This window comes from Nannospalax galili, unplaced genomic scaffold (genome assembly GCF_000622305.1).
Source record: "Nannospalax galili isolate Female #2095 unplaced genomic scaffold, S.galili_v1.0 scaffold380, whole genome shotgun sequence".
Lineage (NCBI taxonomy): Eukaryota > Metazoa > Chordata > Mammalia > Rodentia > Spalacidae > Nannospalax > Nannospalax galili.
Genome location: NW_008348568.1, coordinates 3,050,082 through 3,073,374, shown reverse-complemented (window position 1 = coordinate 3,073,374; position 23,293 = coordinate 3,050,082).

The window sequence follows — 23,293 nt, the reverse complement described above, 5'->3', positions numbered from 1 at the left end:
AGGCCCAAGTATGCTAGAGTGCCATTCTCTTGTCACCAATAAAGGGAGAACAAAGTTATAAAATCCATGACCTTGGCATGTTGTGGGTTCCAGCAGTGGAAGGCAGAGGCAGGCAGGTCTCTGTGAAATGGAAGCCAGTCTGGTCTACATAGCAAGTTCCAGCTAGCTGGGGCTACAGGAAGACTCTCCCCCCTCCCTCCTCTCTCCCCATGACAGTTCTATTCTGGGAAGGCTGCCTTTATCATCATTCATGTGTCTCTCCATGAAAGACTAGCAAGGAAGGAGGCACTTAGGAAAGGACTCTTTACTGTTTCCTGACCACTTTGCAAGGCGTTCCATTCAAGGTTCAACCACTGGAACTGGACCAGAAGGAGATATGTACATGTCCTTTGTGTGTGTATACAATTGTGGAGCCAGCCACACAAGTTCAAAGAGTGGTGAAAACACTATAGCCAAGAACCCCCTACCAGGAATGTTGGCTTACACTGTCCTTCCAGCACTCAGGAGGCTGAGACAAGAGGATCGCAAGTTCCAAGCCAATCTGGACTACATAGTAAGACTCTGTGGAAGAAGAAGAGGAGGAAAAGGAGGAGGGGAGGGGGAGGAGGAGGAAGGGGAGGAGGAGGGGAGAAGTGGGAGAAGCAACAGGTCTGGGAGGAGTTGCCGGGGGATCAGAGAGTGGATATGATCGCAATACATTGTATTTATATATGGGATTATCAATAAAGATTTTAAAATAGGATTATGGTGTGGTACAGGGGAATATAAAACTAAGGTAAGTTATTCTGAAAAACAAAAGTATCTCCATCTACATAAAGGCTGTCTTCCATACAACCAAGAAGAGTAAGCGTCCATTATCCTCTGGCATCTAAACATACCACTATTCTGTAAAATCGTTCGTACTCCAAACATTGCTTTGAGCAAAAACTCCACTGCACGTGGCATCTGATCAATACATTTCACATAAGGTATATTTACTTCTAACCCTTTTGAAAAATGTTTTAATATGATAGCAAAAATATCAGACTATAGATTGCAATGGGTATGACTATTATTTTTGTTTTAAATGATCATGTGAATATTTAGATAAAAGTGAGTGCATCAAAGGAGCCACTTTCTTGGGCCAATCAGTGCTGTTGAAATGGTCATTTGTGCTGATTATTGCAGCCCAACACATACAGGAGCTTCTCTCCTCCACCCACTCCACAGGGGTGGGGGTGGGGACAAAACAGCACAGACTGCATGAAGCCACATTCTTTTTGGTACCAAAAATATCAGGTTAAAGTCCTGGCTCTGCTATTGGCTGTTGAAATATGGGCAGCTTTTGCTTCTCTCTCTCTCTCACCTGTGTTGGTTATTGAACAAGAAGATGGTAAGAGGACTTCTTTGTGAGACTGTGAAGTTGAACCAATCAGAATGTGTACGTGCTGTGTGAATGGAAGGCACTGTTCATTTCCTTTGTTACAGCTGCCCCTTTCCTCTACAGTCTCTCCTCCTGCTACACACCTCATGAGGTGAAATCAGGAGAAGAAATACAACACGTGTGTGATATCAAGTACGTAACCAAAGCTGTTAGATCAAAATGAAAATTCCAGGAGACAAGATGGAGGCGCCCATGGGCCTAAGTGGCAAAGCCGTGCCCAGATCCTGTTCCTATTGCTACAATCATTTTCTTGTTGGTCTTTAAAAATGATTTCGGGAAAATATCTCAGAAACATTTGTTTTTCAATTGTTTGTTATTCAAATATAAAAGACAAAAAAATTGGAATTTGTGTATTGTCAGTTATAGCAGAATGCCAGTGATTCTGCACTTGCAGTCAATAAAGCGGATGCTGGGTGCAAGGCAGTTATCACCTTGGAGACACATTCGGTGAGACGACTGTACCGTGGGGTAGGCAACCATATTGACGCGGATGCTGGGTGCAAGGCAGTTATCACCTTGGAGACACATTCGGTGAGACTGTACCACACATTCGGTGAGACTGTACCGTGGGGTAGGCAACCATATTGAGATTTCATGGGTACATCATCCTCGTCATGTCTAAAAGACACTATCTAGCTACAGGCATCCTGATCCTCTGGCCCACATAGTCTTTCCTCCTTTCCTCCATGTTCCCTGAGTCTTCAGCATATGGGTTGCTGTGTAGAATAACAATCGAGGCTAGGCCACACAAGGTCATTTGATTTCTGCATTTTCACCAGTTGTGGATCTCTGTGGTAGTCGCTGTCTGCTGCAAAAAGACATTTCTTTGATGAGGGCTGAAAGGGACAATTATCTGTGGTAGAAGGTTAAGTATTTAGAATACTGTTAGAAAGTAAATTGGCTTAGGAAAATGGCATTAATAGGTTCTCCTCTAAGGTCTACGAACTGCAGCCACTGCTACTTGGCTAGATTTACAATACGAGGCCTGAATTCTTCTTAAGTCCAATGGACAGCTATTGGCTGCCCACAAGATGATAGTTCCACCATAGCACCGCTGGAGATACTTACTGGGCTGGTCATTGTTGTTGTGTAGTCTTTACAGCTGGGTGGGACTACTGATTTCTTGTCTCCCCTGACAGCTTACATAGCACTTTCCACTACTGTGAAAGCTATTACTCAGGGAGGAGATGTCCATGTCAGTTCAGGATGGATTCCTCCCACTCCTGTGTAAAAGTATGGTGGTGTCCAACAATATGGTCTTACCTTCAAGTTCTGGAAGGCAACCAAGGGCAATGGCAATAGCCCATATTGTTTTGTGAATCTCTTTGATTACCCTGACCAACAACTCAAAGGGAAGCTTCCCATGCCAGCACTGGGGTTTTGTTAGATAATCTATAGCTCTTTGGGGAACACTACTATTCTGAGTGGTATAACTCTACTCATGTTATAAGTATATATGAATATACAGACACAAACGTAAATTATATATGCATTTTAAAGTAAGCTTATAAGATAATTTGTGTCCCTATGGCTTTAATGTTGTATACCCCTTCCTCTCTCTCCCTCTGAATTACCTTTCCTTTCCCTTCACAGTTAGAGTTCCTCCCCCAATCTGCCATCCCCCGCCTTACCCCTTCTTGGCACCTGTGTCTTGCTATCCCCTTCTATGAAGCTATCTCTTCTAAAACTGTACCTAGTGTATTTCATCCCCACTGATATTATGGCACTTGCCACAATGTATGTACATATACATGTGCACACATATGCATATCTCTTCCACAAGCATTGAAATCCTCAGTGATAGTTTCGCTTCTTTTCCCCACCAAACGCACACCTTGTACCTAATCCCTGCCCAACCCCTATCATGTTCTAATAAGTCTTTGTGTACTTACTTAATGAAATTGAAACTACAGTTAAAAGGTTAACCAGAAAGCTTTCTTTTTAATAAAAACATTTTATTGAATTTTTTCAAAGTTTGAGCTGGGCATGGTGGCACACGCCTTTAATTCCAGCATTTGGGAGGCAGAGGCAGACAGAACTCATACAATATAGTTCAATATTTTGATTGTATTTAAATCCCTCCCCATCTGTAATAACCCCCGTTATTATACCCGGCCCAATTTCATGCACTCTATTTTATATATACATATGTGTCTGTGTGTGTCTGTATGTATATTAACACCTATGGATTCAAATTTTTGTCCTCAAATGTCCTTTGGTGTGGGTCCATCCATCGTAACCTGCCTCAAAAGAGACTGACTCTCCCCTTCCCATAGCCATCAGTTTCCAATAATTCCTCAGCTAAGGTTGGAGTTCCTTACCCACCTCTCTATGTCTGTGTAGGATTTTGTCTGGCTTGAGTTCATATGGCATTTGTGCATGTTGTCACTGTTGCTTTGAGTTCATATGAGTAACTACCAGCTGTCTATAAATCTCTGTGTCTTGTGGTCACCCACCACCTCTGGCTCTTCCAGTCTTTCTGTTCCCTCTTCTACAACGATCCCTGAGCCTTGGGAGGCAGAAGTCTGATATACGTGTTCTCTTCGAGGATAATTACTCTGAAGTTTCCTATTCACGGCATTTTGGCCAGTTGGAGGTTTCTGTGTCATCTGCTACGTAAGTAAGCTTCTCTGGTAAGAGTTCAGAGCTGCATTAATCTATGGGTATAACAGTGAGTTATTAGGAGTCTCTTTAACACTATATCTATTTAGCAGAATAATAGTATTAGGCTCTCCCCTACGGCCTGTAGCCTGTCTAGTCACGTGTTCCTTGACCTGACATCAGTGTTAGATATGGGCTTCATCTTATGAAGCTGACCTTAATTTCAATTAATATGTAACTGGCTGCTTCCATAACACTCATGCCACTATTTTACCAGAGGTCATGTTGTGTCATGTCAGTTGGTGCTGAAGCATGCAAGATGTATAACTGGGTAAGGTTAATGATTAATATTTTCTTCAGGTACTGTGCATAGCACCTTCCAGCACTATGAAAGCTAGCTAGCAGAGATGAAGATTTGAAGTCAGTATCACCTTGATTTCTCTTTGTTTTTTCTATAGCTCATGAATGTAGTATCTTCAACAATAGGTTTTACTGTGAAGTTCTGGTGGGTAACCAAGAGCATGGACAATGTGCAGTGTTGTTTGAGGGTCTATGGGCCCACTTATCAGCAGCTACAAAAAAGGGAGTCCATCCCTGGCATTGGACTTTGACTTTGCCAGCCTATGGTATCTGGTAGGGACATTTTCCCCCAGTTATAAGGTAATTCCTTTTAATTTCCTTTTTATACACATATACTTTAATAACTTTCTATAGTGGTAGGTTTCCATATAGTTTTTCTAAAGGCCTTCGGTGTTGGTTATATTGCTTCTCAGTCCTATGGCTAACATCAAGTGTAGAATGCTTTCTTTTTTTAAAAAAATTTAATTTTTGTGTATTTCATACAGAACATCTCAATCAATCTAAACCATCTTTATACCCTCGCCCCCACTGATACCCTCCCATAGTCCCCCCACTGGAAGCCATACACTCTGTCGTCTGTGTTCAGGCCCACTATGTCAAGTCAGTGTCCCCAGGTGTTCTCCAGCGAAAGTCCATCCCCTGAGGCCCAATCAGCCTATCTAGAGTCCCTTGTTTTAGGAAGATCAGAAATTCCTCACATAGCACTAATCAGTTGCCAATATTTCTCCAGCTAAGATTGGGGTCTGCTGTCCATTTCCCCAGTTCTATGCTGGGTTTTGTCTGTCTGAGTTTGCAAGGGGTTTCTGTATAATCTTTGTGCCCCCCTCTTCCACAATGCTTCCTGAGCCCTGGGTGGGTGAAGTTTAATATAAAAGTCCTATCCAAGGACCAGCATTCTGCAGACTCTTAATCTCTACTTTTTGACCATTTGTGAACTTTTGTGTTCCTGGAATGGGGAAGGAGGATTATACAAGGAACTTTGGTGATAAAGGGAAAGAAGGGGTTCAGGAGACGTGGGGCCATAGGAGACTGGTATTAGCAAGGGAGAAATGGGGATAATGGGGACACTTTAAATAGGCAACTCATGGAAGAAGGGTTAGAGAGGGAGAGAGGAGAGATAAATAATGCCCACTTAGTTTTTAAAAGCCAGAGGGAATCCTATTATGCCAACATCCTAATGACATATTGCACATACAATATCTCTACATGAGTCCATGTGTAGAGGCTACATAACAACAAACAGTGCCAGACAGGAAAAACCTTTTTTGAGTTGTTGGTCAGGGTGGTCCAGGAGACTCCCAGATTATACAGGTTATTGCCACAGATCTTGATTGCCTCACAGAAATTGAAGGAAAAGCCCTATTGCTGAAGACAGAATGCTTTCGTAAATACTCATAATCCTAATATTCCATGATTCTAGAATGTTACAAAGATACTTTCTAAAATGTTCTGATTGCTTCTCTAACTTGTTTAATAAACACCCATGAATTCATATAGTCCTTGGTATGTGGAGATATCTAAGGTAGACATACATACACTGATGTGCATACAAACACACACACACACACACACACACACACACACGCACACACAAACACACATCTATGACTTTCCTTGGTTCTAAGAGGGTATGTGATCTGCCCAGAGTCTAACAAGGGTATTTTAAACATCCCATACACCATAATTCATTTTATATTATTTATTTTTATATATTATTCTTGAAGGTTGCATTTTAAAACTGATAAACACAATAATTCTTGTATGTGTTTGTGTGTGTGTGTGTGTGTGTGCATGTGCACAAACAAAATTTGGTTAAATGGAGGTCAAAGTATATTCTCAAATCAGAGGACACTATAATGAACTTTATTTTCTTCAGAGAATATTTAAGGTGAACCATGCTAGCTATAGGCCATGCCAAGTTTACATTGGGAGAACAGAATTCCTGATGTAAAACTCCTTCATCTCCATGGGAAAGTCAAAAAGCCTGAGGTCTTTATAAAAAATTGCTAGGTGTTCAGATACCTAAGAAACCAAACTATTGCCAGAGTAAAACATTCTGTATTATTTACAAGTGGGAGTTGTCAGGTCAACTAAACCGATTATTCACCATTTGTCCCATTTAGTTTTGTATAAATCTTCATTTTCTCACACAGCAAATTCCCAATTTATTATGGAGCAATAGACAGGCATTAATGACAACAGGATGCTAATATTAAACTGAGCACACTGCAAAATTTGCTAGTTCTGCACCTCATCTGGCTTCATTTTTATGCATCTTTCCCCTGCCTTTACTTGGTCTGATTTTCATAAGTTAATCATAAACAGAAATACTATCCTATCACCCAAAGAGCAAAGATTGTGCAACTTCTTTGCTTCAAGATTTTCAAGTGCTGGATTCTACTGGATCTCTATCCCTGGGGGCAGTGGCTAGGGATCAAGCATAAATAACAATAGCAATAAATAGTTTTATCAACAAGTGTTTGTATGTTGCAGAATCTAGGCAAAGCACTTAGTAGATATTATATCAGCCTGATCAAACACTTTGAGGATGTCACAAATGTCATTTACCACCAAGGAAGCTGAGTTTTGAGATGTAAAGATACTAACCCAACATCACAAGAGTTTTAATGTGTAGCCACAATTCTGGCACACTGCAGATGTTTGATAACTGGTAATCTTTTGTTATTCTTTCCTTCAATTAATTTCCCATCTAGAGCATGAGTCATTGGGCCACTTTCTAGCTCTTGCCATCACTAATGAGAGCTTTGCTTTCAGCAGTATCCCCCATCCCAAACTCGCCTATGTTTCAATATTCTGCCATTAGAATCAATTTCTTCATATGAATAGACTGTAGGAAATCCTCTTCAGAGAGCCCTGAGAAGGAAAACTGAGCACTAGGAGGAAGCACTTGTATAATTAAAAAGACAATTGCCCTCCTTTGTCAAAAGGAGTGAAATAGGAGTGAGAATTGATGGAGCATTCAATCCCAAAGACTCAATCTTGGACCAAATAAATTTCTTTGTAGCTGTGAAATTTTGAATCACTTTAATTTCTGGAGCTTGCTTAAATGACTCTACCTAAGAGTCCATTGGTGGGAAAAGCGTTGGCCCTTGAAGCTCCGACCTCTAAAGAGGTGGGAATCTGTCAAAGTGGGCATTGGACTAACAGCAACAGAGACTAGAAGTTGTATCTCCTTCTTCTCATATTGTTTTTTGTAATAGAAGCACTTCTGCTTTTCAGCTTCTGGCTTTTGAAAATATTTTATTCATGAATTTTTTATTTTATGTGTAAAAATGTATTGCCTGCATGTATGTAAGTGCACCCATATCATGTAATATTCTCAGAGGTAAGGAAAAAAGTATCAAATTCCTCTGGAATTGGAGTTATGGACAGTTGTTAGCCACCATGTGGGTGCTGGGAATCAAACCCCGGACCTCTACAAGAGCAACCAATGTTCTTAACTGCTAAGCCATCTCTCAAGTCCAACTTCTGGCTTTTAAAAGAAGGCTCTAATGTGAAAAAAATGATTCAAAAACCCTAACTTTATAGGTTCAAATTTTGGTGTGATTGTTTGAATGAGAATGCCCCCCATAGGCTCCAAGTATTGGGACATTTTGTCCCCAGTTGGTGGTGCTGCTTTAGGAAGTTTTAGAAGGTGTAGCTATGCTGGAGAAAGTACGACACTGGAGGTGGGCTTTGCCGTCCCAGATTTCCAGTTGTTCTCTGCTTTCTATGCCTGCTTGAAGATGTGACTGCTCAGCTTTCTACTCTGGTCACGTCCTTCCAGCATGCCACCCACATTATTATGAACACTTACCCCTGAAACTGTAGCCTAAATAAACTCTTTCTTCTATGAGTGGCCTTGATTGTGGTGTTTTATCACAGCAACAAAAAACCGATACACCTGGTTTCTCAACCTAGAGGCCATGAGGTTTGGGTCAAAATCACATGTCCTTTATAAGCCTCAGTCTTCCCATTTCTAATGTACTAACAAATATTTGTAGTTATTAACAAAGCAATAAGTCACAGCAAAACTTCATCAGTGCTAGCAGAGCTAGCTAGCACATTAGGGTATTAGGGTACATTATTGCATTTTTAGATGTCAGGTGAACAACTGTATTTATGATCCACATTTAGGAAGCCATAGGTAAAGAAGCTTGGGATGTTGGGGAGTCTGGGTCAAAGCTTGATTTAATTGGATATAAATAGCAAAGTATCTACCTTCAGAGTGCTGGGATTACAGGTGTGTGCCACCATGTCCAGCCAAGACCAGCTATTCTAATCAAGAGCTTTTCAGACAGATTATGAGGCAAACAAAAGCCAACCTGCCCTACTTGATGGCTTGATGCAGAACCGTGCCTCCAGAGCCAGTAGATGCCACAGACCCTTTCCCTGAAAAACTGCCCTTACCAACTTTCACAAAGGTATTTCCCAGGGGTTTGGTATGGGGAAGTCAGGGGAGAAGGAAGAGAACCGCTGTTCTAGACTAATCTCATCCTACAGAAAGAACAGGTTCATGGGTACATTAAATTGAGTGTGGTAGAAACCCCATAATGCAACTTGCTTAGTGGAAGTCCAGGTAGAAAATTTCTTTTTTGTATATATTTTGTTTATTATTATGTGTGTATGTGTGTGCGTGCATATATGAGTATATTGTTTATATGTATGTAAGTGCACCCATGTCGTACAATGCCTCGGAGGTCAGAAGAGGGCACTGGACAGTTTTTAGCCACCATGTGAGAGCTGGGAATCAAACCTGGGTCCTCTGCAAGAGCAGCCAGTGTTCTTAACTGCCGAGTCATCTCTCAAGCCTAAAAATTTTCTTTTAAGGCATTTTTTAGAAGAACTTTATTTGGATCTTTTGGTTTCCGGGTGTCCGGCCGTACTTCTTGTGGTCAGATCTCAACTCTAGCCTCAGCTAAACACTCACCTGTTGTCTATCCCTATGGGTTTTCCTTTTCCAGAGTACCACATAGAGTCATTCAGGATATAAACTGGAGATTGTCCCCCTTCTTTTGAGACAGGGTCTCATTATGTAGCCCTGGATGGGCTGGTACTCCCTATGTAGACCAGGATGGTCTTGAACTCACAGAAATCCACTTGCCTCTGGAGTACTGGGATTAAAGATGTGTGCCACCACACCTGGCCCAAGACTGCCTTCATTCACTCAGCCAAAAGTCTTTGTTCTATGGCATTTTGTATGGCCCAATCACAGCTTGTTTTCTGTTTACCCATTGAAGGATATTTGAGTTAGCAGTTTCAGGTGATTATAAATAAAGTTACTACAAACAAACAAAAGCACAAACCTCAACTACAGCGTGAGCTAACGTTACCATATGATTATGTCTCCTTAACTGTGGCAGGTTCTGTTTATGCAGAGGTTCATTAGGTCACAGGTGGGTTGCAAGGAAATGGCCTTAATGTTCCATCCTTCCACTTGAAGGATACTGATCTGGTAGACTAAGAAGAGGGAAGGAAGAAATACCAAGAGCCTCACATTGTTCCCTGGCCTTCTTAGCTTCCTCAGTTGACTCACATGGAGAACAAAACACAGGAAAAAAGACAGAGTACCTGTACCATTACAATGACAAGCGGTCATTAGGGCAGCCTGGGAAGTCAGTGACTAAGGAGACTTGGAACCAGGTGAAAGAGCAGCACCCTTGTTATTCTGTAACGTTTTCCAAAGCCAGGTTTTAAATTTGGATTTTAAAATATTACTGAAGGGAAATTTCATAAAAGATCAGTTGAGAAATCAGGCACCTCAAACTTTAAACACAGGATCATCATATGTTCCATCAATTCTATTTTGAGAATGCTGAAACCTGGGAGGATTCAAAGCAGGATCTTGAAAAGATATTTAGACAACCATGCTCATCACAACACTACAATTGGAAATGATCCAGTTTATCAGTGGATGAATAGATAAATAAAATGTGTAAATATGTGCTATAGGCTCTTACTCAACCTTAAGAAGGATTGAAAATCTAGGACGGAAAACAGATCAGGATCTGTTAAAACATGAATGGACCTTGAAGACCTAATGTTTCATGAAATAATAAAATCAGATCAAATACTGTGTGATTCCACAAACATCATAGAGGTATCTGGAATAATCAGATTTATAGCAACAGAAAATCAAATGGTAGTTTCCAGAGGCTGGGGATAGAATGAAGAATTATTTGTTAATAGTTTAGAATGTCAGCTCTACAAGTTGAAGAAGTTATGATGATGAGGAAGATGCTGCTGCTGCTGATGGTGGTGGTTTCACAAAAATGTGAAGATACTTAATGTCACTGAACTTTATAGTTCAAAAGAGTTAAAATAATTTATGTGTATTTTGCTTTAAAAATAATTCCAGACAGTGTCTGATATGCAGATATGTATATGATATTTAATAAAGAAGAACTCAAAGTGCCATTCCCATGAGTGCTTTGCACTTGTATTTCATTCTAACATCTTCCAGTAAGGACTTTGTTAATGAACACAGAGTAAACAGGATACCCATTGTTATAGGAACTGATTTCTGTGAAAGGAACTTGGTTTTAATCATTTTAGGACAAATTACATAACTACGACTTATTATTAGCATCTGAATGATGTGAGGTATTTTAAAGAGATAGTGCTTTTCTCAACAACCACTTGGAGGGGAGGCAGAGCTCAGACAGGAATGATCTCTGATGAGTACAGCAGAGACAGGGCCCCTTCCTTCTCCTCCTCTGTAACAGCTTTCCCCGCACGTTGTTTCAGGAATAGCTATTGTTTCCATGGGAATGATGGAAGAGAAACAGGGGCCCCTTCTTACCAAGGTTATTGAGAGTAAATATGAGGTCAGTGTACGTGGAAGTGCTAGATATGTATCTATGAACCTGACAGAATCATCTAAGAACTTACGGCATGGTTTACCACAATCCAGGGATTTTCAAATATATTCATTCACTCAAACATTAAAACTACACATGTATTGTATACCTGGCTCCTTTCACATTCAAACAATGAGTTTTAAAAGGCTCTGCTTTCATGGTGCTGATATTTCAACAGAGGTGGGCAGGTACTAGTAGCTACCCAGTAGAACAGCTCAGTAGAGTGAGGAGTTAAAAAAAAAATCAAGATGCAAGACAGAAATTTTGGAGAATGGCTTTTTCATTTTTTTAAATCTAGGGAAACCTGGAATTTTTTTTATTTATTTATTTATTTTTATTTAACACATATGAGTGTTATGCCTGCATGTCTGTAAGTGCACCTGTGTCATGCAGTGCCCATGGAGGACAGACAAGGACCTCAAATCCCCTGGAACTGTTGTTGGTGGTGGTTGTTAGTTGCCATGTGGGTGCTGGGCCTGGAGAGAATTTTAAAGTTGGATGATCATGTTAATTACTTTCTTGATGCTACTATAAGACACCATGACCAAGGGAACTTACAGAAGGAAAAGTTTATTGGAGCTTATGGTTCCAACGGTAAGAGTCCATAATGTGGCAGAGGCACACACATCTTGAATCAGGTACAGGAAGGAGAGAACGAATGGAAAATCTAGCAAGGCTTAAGAAATCTCAAAACCTGTCCCCAGTGATATGCTTCCTCTGGCATGGCTACACCACCTAAGGCCTCCCAAAACACTGCTGCTAACTGGGGACAAATACTTGGAGTTTATGGAGGGCAATCACATTCAAACCACCGCATTCCACTCCTTGGCCCCCATAGGCTCGTGACCACATAAAATGTAAAATGAATTTAGTCTACTTTCAAAAGTTCCCATAGTCCTTAATAGTCTCAACACTATTCTGAAATCCAGAGCCCAAAGTCTTCTCTGAGATCCAAAACAATCTTAATTACAGCTCCTGCAAAATCAAAAGACAAATTATATACTTCCTACGTATTAGTTACTTTTCTGTTGCTGTGATAAAACACTGACCAAAGCAACGTATAGAAGGAAGAGTTTGTTTGAGCTTATGGTTCCAGAGGGTTAAAGCCCATAATGCCAGGGAAGGCATTGTATCAGGAGCAGGAAGCCAAGGGCTCACACCTCAAGCAGGCACAGGAAGCAGAGAGCAATTAGAATCCAGCAAAGCTTAAGAACTTTCTAAGCTCTCCCCCAGGGATGTTCTTCTTCCAGCACAGTCACCCCTCCTAAGACCGCCCAAAACAGTGCCAGAAACTGGTAACAACATGTTCAAATACTCAGAGCCTGTGGGGGACATTCTCATTTAAATCACCACAACGATATACAAGAAGAGATCTGAAAAGGAAGTTGAGAGTTTTCTGTAAGTGAAGTGTCAACTGGGCAGTGGGAAAACCAGGTAAAATGCCCAAAAGTGGGACATGCTTAGAAAGTGCCCGAAATTACATATAAACCAATGTGAGGATCATAGAAGCTGAGCAGGAAGAACATGAGACTAGAGGCATGTGAGGGGTTGGGGTCAGGGTCTGTATCCTTAATCTTAGGAAGAATGTGAAGATTATGTAGAACATGTATCACTATTTTTTTTGAAGGGTGTCATACAGTATTTTGCTGTTTGTGTGTCATACAGTCTCTGCTACAATCACCCAACTCTGCTGTTGGATCGTGAAAGTAGCTGTAGACAAACTGTGACCCTATAGAAGCAGTCTTTTAGATGCTGACCTTCACCATGAGTCAGAAAGCTTTAGGAAGCCAGGTGACTCCTCAAGAGCTGTTTACAGTAGTAAGTTGAGAGATTCTGTGGTTTGTATAAGGAGGGGAAGGAGGATAAGCTCTGAAAGTGAAGTTATTAAGAGAGGCTGACAGATTGGATTGGGGGTCGTTTGGACTTGGAAAAGAAAAGTAGATGATGACAGTCAGCCATATAACCTAGAGTTCTGAGAGAATGAAACTGTCATTGACTAAGCTATGAAAGCCTGTGAGGGGAAGGACATTGGGTCCAAATCAAACACTCACATTTTCACATGTCAAGTTTGAGATGTCATTAAGTATCCATGAGGAGATACAGGTAGACAGAAAAGATTAGAAACGTTAGAATTGGACACAGCAATACAGGAGTCATTGACAAATGATGGGACTGAAAGCAACGGATGCACTCATGCTAGGTGAAAGAACAGACAGCGTTATCAGGAGTGGAGCTACAGCCTCGTTGAGCATGGCAATGTCATGATTGAAGATAAGACAGAAGAATGAGGTTAATATCAGGGCATATCCTGCAATATCTACATAGACTTCAATCTACAGTTGAGTAAATTATTGTGGAGCATATAATAGCTAATGTCTTCTAAATGCTCATGAAGTCATTATGTCATTACTCTGCTAAAGATCTTCAATGATGTCTCTGCTCTTAAAACATATCCACTGTAACTGGTTTGTGTCCCAGTGTGCTGACTTGTCTGGCCCTTGCTGGCTATTCCAGCTTTCCCTGTCCTGGTCTCACTGTTCCAACCTTCTACTTGTCACATGACCTATCTGTCTCCCAACCACATCAAGGTACTTGTTTCTAACTATCTTATAACTCTATGATTGGCTCTTACTCATCCTTAAAATTTCATTTTAAATGTCCCTTCCTTGGCTAGGCTTCCCAGATATGCCAATCTACAACACTGTAGCTTAATACATTGCTTTTCAGTGTCCTAAGATTCATCTTCATGGCATTATTAGAATAATGTGATAGGGGAGAGATTGTAAAGAGCACAAGTCTAAATCTTGCATTGGCCTCTCACTAGCTGAGAAATATTACATAAGTTAATCTATTTTTCTAGCTTCAGGTCCTGTACCAATAAAATGAGGTGATGATAGTGCCTATCTCTGATGCTCCCTGTAGGATTGAGCTACTTTACATACGTAAAACACTTTGGAGAATGCCCACCAGGATGAGGTGCCAGACATGTGTGCTATGAGAAGGACCACCCACATACTGATGCATGTTTGTTTACAGTCTGTCTACTCCAGTAAATTGTAAGTTCTCTAATAACAAGAACTGTGTCTCTCATTCTCTCCATCACTGAAGATACTTTACAGTCTGTGCTCTTGAAATGAACAAATAGAATGTACATGTTCTCCCATTCCTTGTTCTCAGCATTATTTCCTCGTATTACCTCCTCACCCATCTCCTTTTTTAACAGATGAACAGATTAGCTACTGAGCTGTGCAAAGAAAATGAGCTCCAGAAAATGCATGAGCCTTCATTCACAGAAGTGGAATTCAACCCAGATCAAAAATCAGATCCTCTCTTACATGGTATTTAGAGACAAAACCTGGTTGATCATCTTATAGAAGAAAGCTGAAAGAAGCCTATGTCCATGAAAGAATTTACCCTCTTCTACCTAAGTACTATCTACACATCCTTCCTGACAATTAGTCCCTTCCATTTGCCATAGTGAGTCCTTTTTCTTTGAGGATTTAAAGTCAGCACTGGAGATGATAAATTCACAAAATACAATTTGAAGAGAATTTAGAGTCTATCAAATCCAAGTTCAAAAATACATTCTGACCCCTTATCCACTGATACTGCTCAGTAGCACTGAGATACAGGAATGTATGTTAATGAGTTTGGAGGTAGACTCATCAAAATGTTCTGATTGATGAGCTATATGATGAAATATATAGAAGTCTTAGGAAAGAATTCCCTATTTTCCAGTTAAGGAACTGAGATAGCAATGATGCCATTTTGAGATGTGTGTATGAAAGATTTGGGAAGGATCAGTTCTGGTAAGAAAAAAGAACAAATTTCCATGGAACTGTTGAGTTTAAGATGCTTTGAAATGTCAAGGAGAGGTGTCAGTTCAGCTGCTGTTCTACCTTTGGACAGCTCTGGATGATACTGTAAGTCCATTACTATTTTTAAGGGCTGAACTCAATACAACAATAAAGAAAAATATTTCCTACAAAATGCATAGAAAACAGGTGAGTTACTTATTATATGCAAAATCAGAATGAAGCAAGACACATTTAAGAGCAAGAATTTGAAAATGAGTTCTACCTTGATGGGCAGGACTTGCCCTGTGAACTGCTGACATTAATGATCCCAGCCAATATGCTTTGTGTCTATAAGCTCCCATGATCCCTGTAAACTGGGGATGCTATTACATGTCTACAAGCTTCCATGATCCCTGTAAACTGGGGATGCTATTACATGTCTATAAGCTTCCATGATCCCTGTAGACTGGGGATGCTATTACATGTCTACAAGCTTCCATGATCCCTATAGACTAGGGATGCTATTACATGTCTATAAGCTTCCATGATCCCTGTAGACTGGGGATGCTATTACATGTCTATAAGCTTCCATGATCCCTGTAGACTGGGGATGCTATTACATGTCTATAAGCTTCCATGATCCCTGTAGACTGGGGATGCTATTACATGTTTATAAGCTTCCAAGATCCCTGTAGACTGGGGATGCTATTACATGCTTATAAGGTTGATGATGGGATTAAAATAAATAACACAATGCAAGAGTTAATTGCTATTGTTTTAATATTAGCTATTATTTTTAATAAGAAAAGGACAGATAATTATTATTAAACATGAACAAAAATCATGACCTGGAGATACTCCTAAACAAAAGAAAAACCTAGCAATTGAAAGGACAAAATGAGGAATAAAGTAGGATTTCAAGGCTTTAGGCAAGTAAGTCCTAAAACACAAACTCAACCAGTGGAATTGGAGTGAAAATGCTCCTGTCTAGGCCAGAAATTTGGGATCTAAACTGAGTCATATCCTGCTCCTGGTGTTCTTATGCAAATTTATATTAAATCACATAGTTCAAAACTTTATAAAAGTATTTTATCCTGTAAGCTTTGGGTCACCTAAGCCAGGTATTAGTGACAAGTTGGCCAGTGGTCCTCAGGACAGTTGGGCAGCATGCCAACACGTCTCAGTTCCTTGCAGACACAATTGCTGCTCAGTGCTGTTGAGCTTCCATTTACTCTGCATTTGGTGAAGCCTATTTTACTCACTGTCAGATAGGGAAGAGGAAAACCAATGTTTTTAGAGTGCCTATTAATTTCAAGTGCTCCCTTACAGTTTCCATATTAATTAGACTTCTGAAGCTTATTGAGGTAAATGTGATTATTATTTGAGTTACAGAAAATGAGTGTCACAATGTTCAGTACCTTGTCCAATTCACAATAGGTGTTCTATGAACTAAGATCAGCTCCAATTCATCCAGACCACTCAGCCCTGATACATACATTCAAGTTATACAAAAAGTCACAGGAATAAGAGCTATTATCATGTACCTATAATTATTCACATTGGTGTAACTTTACCTATAAGAATTAACTAATTATAAAGATGTGGCAAAGGGAAGCCTCTACTCCCTTCCACTTCCCTCTTAGTTCTTTATTGGGCAAAATCTTTTGGGTTAAATTCCATCTCTGTGGTCACGTAGGTGGTTCCACACTGAAACAGGTGATCAGAGATGACCGTTCCATCAGAGAAAACAGCCGTCCTCTAATCTTTGGGAGAACAAAGAAAGAATTCCATATTTTGTTATAATAGTAAGAGAAAACTGTTGCTTTGAAATAAGAAGATTAAAAAAGGGTCGGGGAGGGACACCTTGTGCTGTCACCACTGATTTTCTGTCGCTAAGTGGAAAATTGTTATAATAGTAAGAGAAAACTGTTGCTTTGAAATAAGAAGATTAAAAAAAGGTGGGGGAGGGACACCTTGTGCTGTCACCACTGATTTTCTGTTGCTAAGTGGAAAGGGTGTAAGGCTGGGAGTCAGTACATCCATAATGTGAACCCATCTTTGTCCCTTTCTGGTGGGTCACTACAGCAGAACCAGGGGTGGTGGCTTTCTTGTAAGAGCTACTTTTCATCTAAATACCAACTTGCTAAAGCTGCCATGGGGCCTAACTGAGAACAGCGGTATAGATGTATTCTTCCTTCCAGCTACTCAAATTGTTAAAATTCCATGTGACACAAGGTAGACATGAAATCAATGTAAAAGCATTAAATTATTGGCCTGGAGTAGAGTTCCAGATGGCAGGTATGATATGACCATTGTGCAGGAGGTGAGAACTCAGTAGAAATGTTCTCAGGCCCAACCCACATGGGCATTTTGACTTTGGACAAGACAGCATCTTCATGTGGCTTAGATTTCTTGTTTATAAAATTGTGCACAGGTGCTTCATCTGTCTCCCTGCGGGCCACTGCTCCAAAAAGCCTAGCTCTTGAGGCTTTTTGAAATTTACATCTATATGGGAAACCTATCATCAAAGGGGTAGAATATTTATCTGATGCTCTCTACCTATTCTACTCATTTGCATTTGTTGTGCGTCGTTGTTCAGACACACAGGGCATCAGCAGTATCCGAAAGACTAACTGGTTTCTTTCTAGTTCTATGACTGTGATACAGAAACGTAGCATGAGGTTTTGTTACATCACACCAGATTACATACATTCAAAATCCTTTCCCAAGTTCCTTAGCGCAAATAGACTTTAAGGTGAATAATAAACCTTTAAAACAACCAAAAAGGACATACACCTTTTAAGATCGATTATCCCTGCATGCACCAATAGATATCAATTTTCAACGTTCTGGAAGGATATATTGGCTTTGTGCTCTTTATTTTGACTCATAGAATTTTGATAAGTATTTTAAAATTGTACATTTATGGAAAGAAATTGATTTAATTATTCTAAATATTCTCATATATTATGTCTCAAAATTAATTTGTGGTAACCAGATGTCTATGTAAGGAAAACTGACTTGATTACCTTATTATCTAAAAATTTAGGTATCAGAAAGTGTATAGTAGATAGTACTGGCTGAATACTTACACCATATTCTGTGAGCTAGATAGTTCTGTCTAATTCTTCAACTCTCTAAGTATCCACTTAGCTCATAGTATATAGCACACAATAAGCATAGTGAGGTGAGATTAAAAACAGCCATAACAACTATGGCCTTAAATTTAGAGTCAAAGCGAGAGATGTATTTATTAAATAATAACTAATTATTAGGAAGAAAGAAAATCATAGAAAGCTATGACAAAATAACAGAGACTGGCATCTTTAATGAGGGGTGACAAAAGCAGGTGTTTATGAGGGGCGACAACTGAACTCAACAATAAGAAAGAGATAAATAGAACTGTTCTCCACTAGGAAACCATTTTAGGAGTGTGCATACATCAGAGGCCAGAAAGAGTTTCAGTATGCTGCTAGATTTTTCCTAGGGAGACATAAAAAATCTTATACCCCATGTAAGGAAGACACTGACAGACCAAAGAAAAGATTCTGTCCAAATCCAGTTTGGAGAAACTAATGAGTCTACTGGTATTACTTATACGAGCCTGAGTGACGTCAAGGTAGGCACACCACCAGAAAGTCTGATGGATGGTTACACATAGCTACACCACCGAAAATCCCACCTGAAGCACAAATAACCCACCAAAGAAGGCAACACTGAAGATTTCCCTGGACAACTTACAGACACCTACACTTCCAAAGAGTCCCGTCCAACCAACTGTTTATTGTGGATACAACCTTGGGAAGAAAGCTGTGGTAAGCTCAAGAAAGATAATGACTCTCCCAGCTCTCTCCTTGAGGGAATGTTACACCGGATGGTTCCTGTGAGAGATTGACCTAAAATGTCTTCCTTTATCACTGTCTTTCTTATTTTTGAGACAGTGTCTCTCTGAACCAGGGATTGCCATTTAGGCCCAGAATCAGCAATCTCCAGGGATCCTTCCTCCCAATTCTTCCCCCTAACTCCAGAGCTATAGTGACACATGTGTGCCACCTCACCCACCCAGATTTTATACGGATATTTGAGATGCTAACCCAGGTCCCCAGGCCTGAGCATCAAACACCTTACTCACTGAGCCGTCTCCTCATCTCACATAAGAGTCTTGTGTGGTCATCTCCATATCTCTGACTCAAGACAGCAATGGTCCAATTGGACCCAGAGAAAACAGCTATACAGCTGCACTTTCTAGAATTTAGTGATATCTGCTTGACTGAAGTAGAAGAACAAGCTGCAGAAGCGAGCAAGATGTGCTTGGAGAAATAAGTGGGGAGGGGTGGGGTGGGTAATAAAAGAAGGACTTGATTCCATAGAAAGAGGTTGCTATAAATATGCCGGGTACTTCTGAATGTGTTTTAGCATAGGAGTGATGCAGCACATGCCTTACAGTGATCACTCACTGCCTCTGAAGACAGTACTGAGTTGATGTACTATGTTTAGAATGCCTAGAAAGCCTCTCTCTCTCTCTCTCTCTCTCTCTCTCTCCCTCCCCCCATCTCTCCCCTGTCCCTCTCCTCACTGTGTGTGTGACACAAAAAAGGAATAAGAATGATTGAACTCAAACCAGTAAAAATTAGAATACGTTTTCAAACAAGGGTAGTTTGAGGGTACTTAATACAAGGTCTATACAGGCAAGGTATAAAGCACAGAGAGACTGTGCTCTCTCTTGGTGGCAAAAGCAGTGGTGAGTCATTACCACACCAAGCACAAGCACAAAGAGGAGTACTGAGCATGGAGTCTGAGGACTGGCTGCCTGTGTGGAGAGAAGAGACTTACTACTGGAAGTCCCTGCAAATCTGTGGGAATCTCAAAATCTGGAAGACAATGCAACAGAACCCAGATCTCACGCTTTCACTTCTCTCCAGTTTCATGCTAGTACTCTTCAAGAAGTCCAGAGGCTTGAGAACTGACAGATTCCGTAGTTTATCCAGCTAAGCCTACCAAGGAATAACAAAGATGGGTGGAGAATGGCCCTAGACTGGAGTGAAAACCCTGACATCCTGGAAATGAGTGAGGAATAACATGAAGAGGTCCTTGTGTCCACAGGTATACAGAGAATGGAAATGAGACCGAGATCAACTGGAAGCTAAGGCTTCCAGTTGAAGTCATGGACTTGCTTGCATATGGTACAATTAATTTAGGAGTGGCAGACACAGGGGGTGATATATTCTTTAGAATAAGCTCAAGACTGATAGGTATGCTGATATCAGATACTTAAAAAGCTTCCAAGTAGAAATGTCAAGTGAGCAGGTGAGTGAAACAGACCGCATCTCACAGGACACATGTAAGCTACAGAGATAAATTTGATAGTTGTCAGCACATGCATGAAGCTTAATGAGGTGATAATGGATATTATCTAGAGAGAGCATGAAAGAAAAACCAGGGGGAAAGCCTTCTTTAGAGTTCTGAGATCAGACAGAGGAGGGGAAACCTGCATGGGAAACTGAGCAGATGCAGGAACAGAGGGAAAACATAGGCCTTTAGGATGTCAGGAAAAATATATGAAAGAACAGGACTCAGGGAGGAGGGTGGGTCAGTCATGATGAATATATATATAAACTATAGTTTAGGTGATGGCGCTTCAGTAAGTGGGATAGGGCAGAAGCCAGATTTGAATGTGTTGTGTTCACCCACAAAAATCTATGATATTGGCTTTATTATGTCTTCTTCTTTAATAAACAGAAGAGCAACGATGGTGCTCAGAAGAATGAAGTAATTCTTAACTCAGAGGCTATGGGTTTGAACACAAGTCTCTGACTTGCAGGCCTCGTCTTTTTTCCTTTCGGCTGAATAATTTCCCAGTCTGTGATTCATGCTGCATGGGAAGAAGTTATGAAGGAACTTTGCAGTGAGCTTCTCACCTCAGGGATTTGCTAGGTCTGACCTTCTCTTAGGCAAAAGATGAAGAAGACTTCTCATCCTAAGGAAAAAAAAACATAAAATAAATGGCAAGATATTAATCTTGAAACCATTTACAGGGAGGTGTTAAGTGGCCCCTTTGGCTTTAACAGCAGCAAGCTTGGAATATCACTTGTACAGCAAGCTGCTTAGCTCTGCAGACAACAAGTCACAGCAGGCCTTCTTGGGTTGCAAATATAGTCACTCTGTTTGCCAATTAACTCTTTCCCACATTGTTTTTTTAAATACATAACCAGCCAGGAAGCTTTGCTGAGACAGCGGGATTCTCTAGAAAACAGCACTGGCCTGGGAATTAGAAGAGGTGGTGTGATAGAAGTGGTAGTCTTACAAGAAATCACAGCAGTGGAGCAGCCATTCATCAGGCAGAGCCCAGAGAGGTGCCCTCATCTCTGAAATAAGTGTCCACATTTTCTGGTCCTTCTATTAGTTAGTGTAATGCACAAGGCATTGTTCTTTTATCTTAAGAAATTTTAGCTTGTCTAAGTTATGCTAAAAGTGTTTAAAAGAAATTCTCTGTTGTCCTTCCAACACTCTTTTGTTCACATCAGGATGTTATAAACTAGATTTCTCCAGGAACAGGTGACTCTGTGTTCTGGAGAAAGCCACTGTCACAGGCACTGCTGCCATGACCTCCAGCAGGTAAAACATGACGGCCCCATGGTACTTCTCTTTTTGTCCCTCCAGCAATATTTGGCATGATTGACCAACTCACCTTCATAAAACATCTCATTTAGTCTTTCTCTTCTGTACCTCATTGATAATTCCCTTCTTCTTCAACTCTATAGGTTGATAGACTTTCCAGGGATCTCTCTACTTGTCCATTTATTTCTTCTTCATTGAGGAAATAATATCATTTATCATCTCAAACGAGACTATCCTGAAAATGCTATGATGCTCAATCAAGCAATAGACATGACAACAGCCTTGTTGCTGGCCTGGGGCTGCACAGTGAAGATTCGTGGGGCTTCCTTTAGAGACTCTGGACTCAGATACTCAAGAGTCAACTTGGTGGTATTGCTGCTTGGATTCTACTAGATCCCAGTATGGTAGAGTAAATAAAAGGGGATTCTTGAGCTGATTTTTACAAAGTTTTCCTTCCTCATCCCTGCAAATATCTCTGTCACTCACCACATGGGTCTCACTTTAATATCTGCTTTCTCTTTTTAATATCTGGTTTCTCATGTCCAAGTCATTAGCAGGTTTTGTTGATTCCATTTTCATGCTCCATAAAGCCACTAATCATCTGTGTTAGTTGGTTTTAGGTTGTTGTGACAAAATACTCTAAAGAAATTATTTAGAAGGAGAAAAGGTTTATTTTGGTTCATGGTTTAGTCCATGGTCACTAGGCTCTTTATATAGGCCTGAGATGGGGCAGAATATCCTGGTGAGGGGCAGGTGATGGAATACAACTTCTCATTTTATGGGGACTAGAAAGAATGGAGAGAGGAAGGGAGAAAGAGAGGGAGGGAGAGATAGAGAGGAAGAGAAGAGGTCAGGAACAAGATATACCTTCCCAGGACATACCCCTGGTGACCTGTTTCTTCCTATTAGACTCCATCTCTTAAAGAATCAGTAATTTTCCACCAAAGCTATCAAATTATTAATCCATCTATGGATTAGCCTATTATTGAGATCAGAGCCCTCATCCCTCAATCACCTTCCAAAAGTCCCACCACTGTAACTTTCAGTACATAGGCACCTGTTGGATATTCTAGATCTAAACCATACAATTATCCCCACTAGGCACTGTCATAGCATTTTAACTGATCTTCATTCTCTGGCTATTAAACTACACCAGCCCAGGGCTCAGAGACTGTTGCTGAAGAGGGGGCGGAAAGATTATAAGAACCAGGGAGGAGGTGCATGACCATACGGAAAGAGAGACCTACAAGCTCCTGGGATCTTCCTCATATGAACCTACAGCAATGGTTTCAGGATGCACAGGACCCGTGCAAACTCAGACAAAAACCCAGCATAGCACTAGGGAAATGGACAACTGACCCCAATCTTAGCTGAAGAAATATTGGCAACTGATTACTGCTAAGGTGAGGAAGAACTGATCTTCCTAAAGTGAGGCACTCTAAATAGGCTGACTAGACCTCAGTGGATGAACTTGTACTGAGGAACGTCTGGGGACACTAACTTGACACAACAGGCCTTAAGACAAATGATGAAATGTATGAATTCCAGTGGGAGGGCTATAGGAGAGTGCCAGTAGGGAAGGGGGTATAAAGATGATTAAGATTGATTGGGATGTTCTGTATGAAAAAACAAAA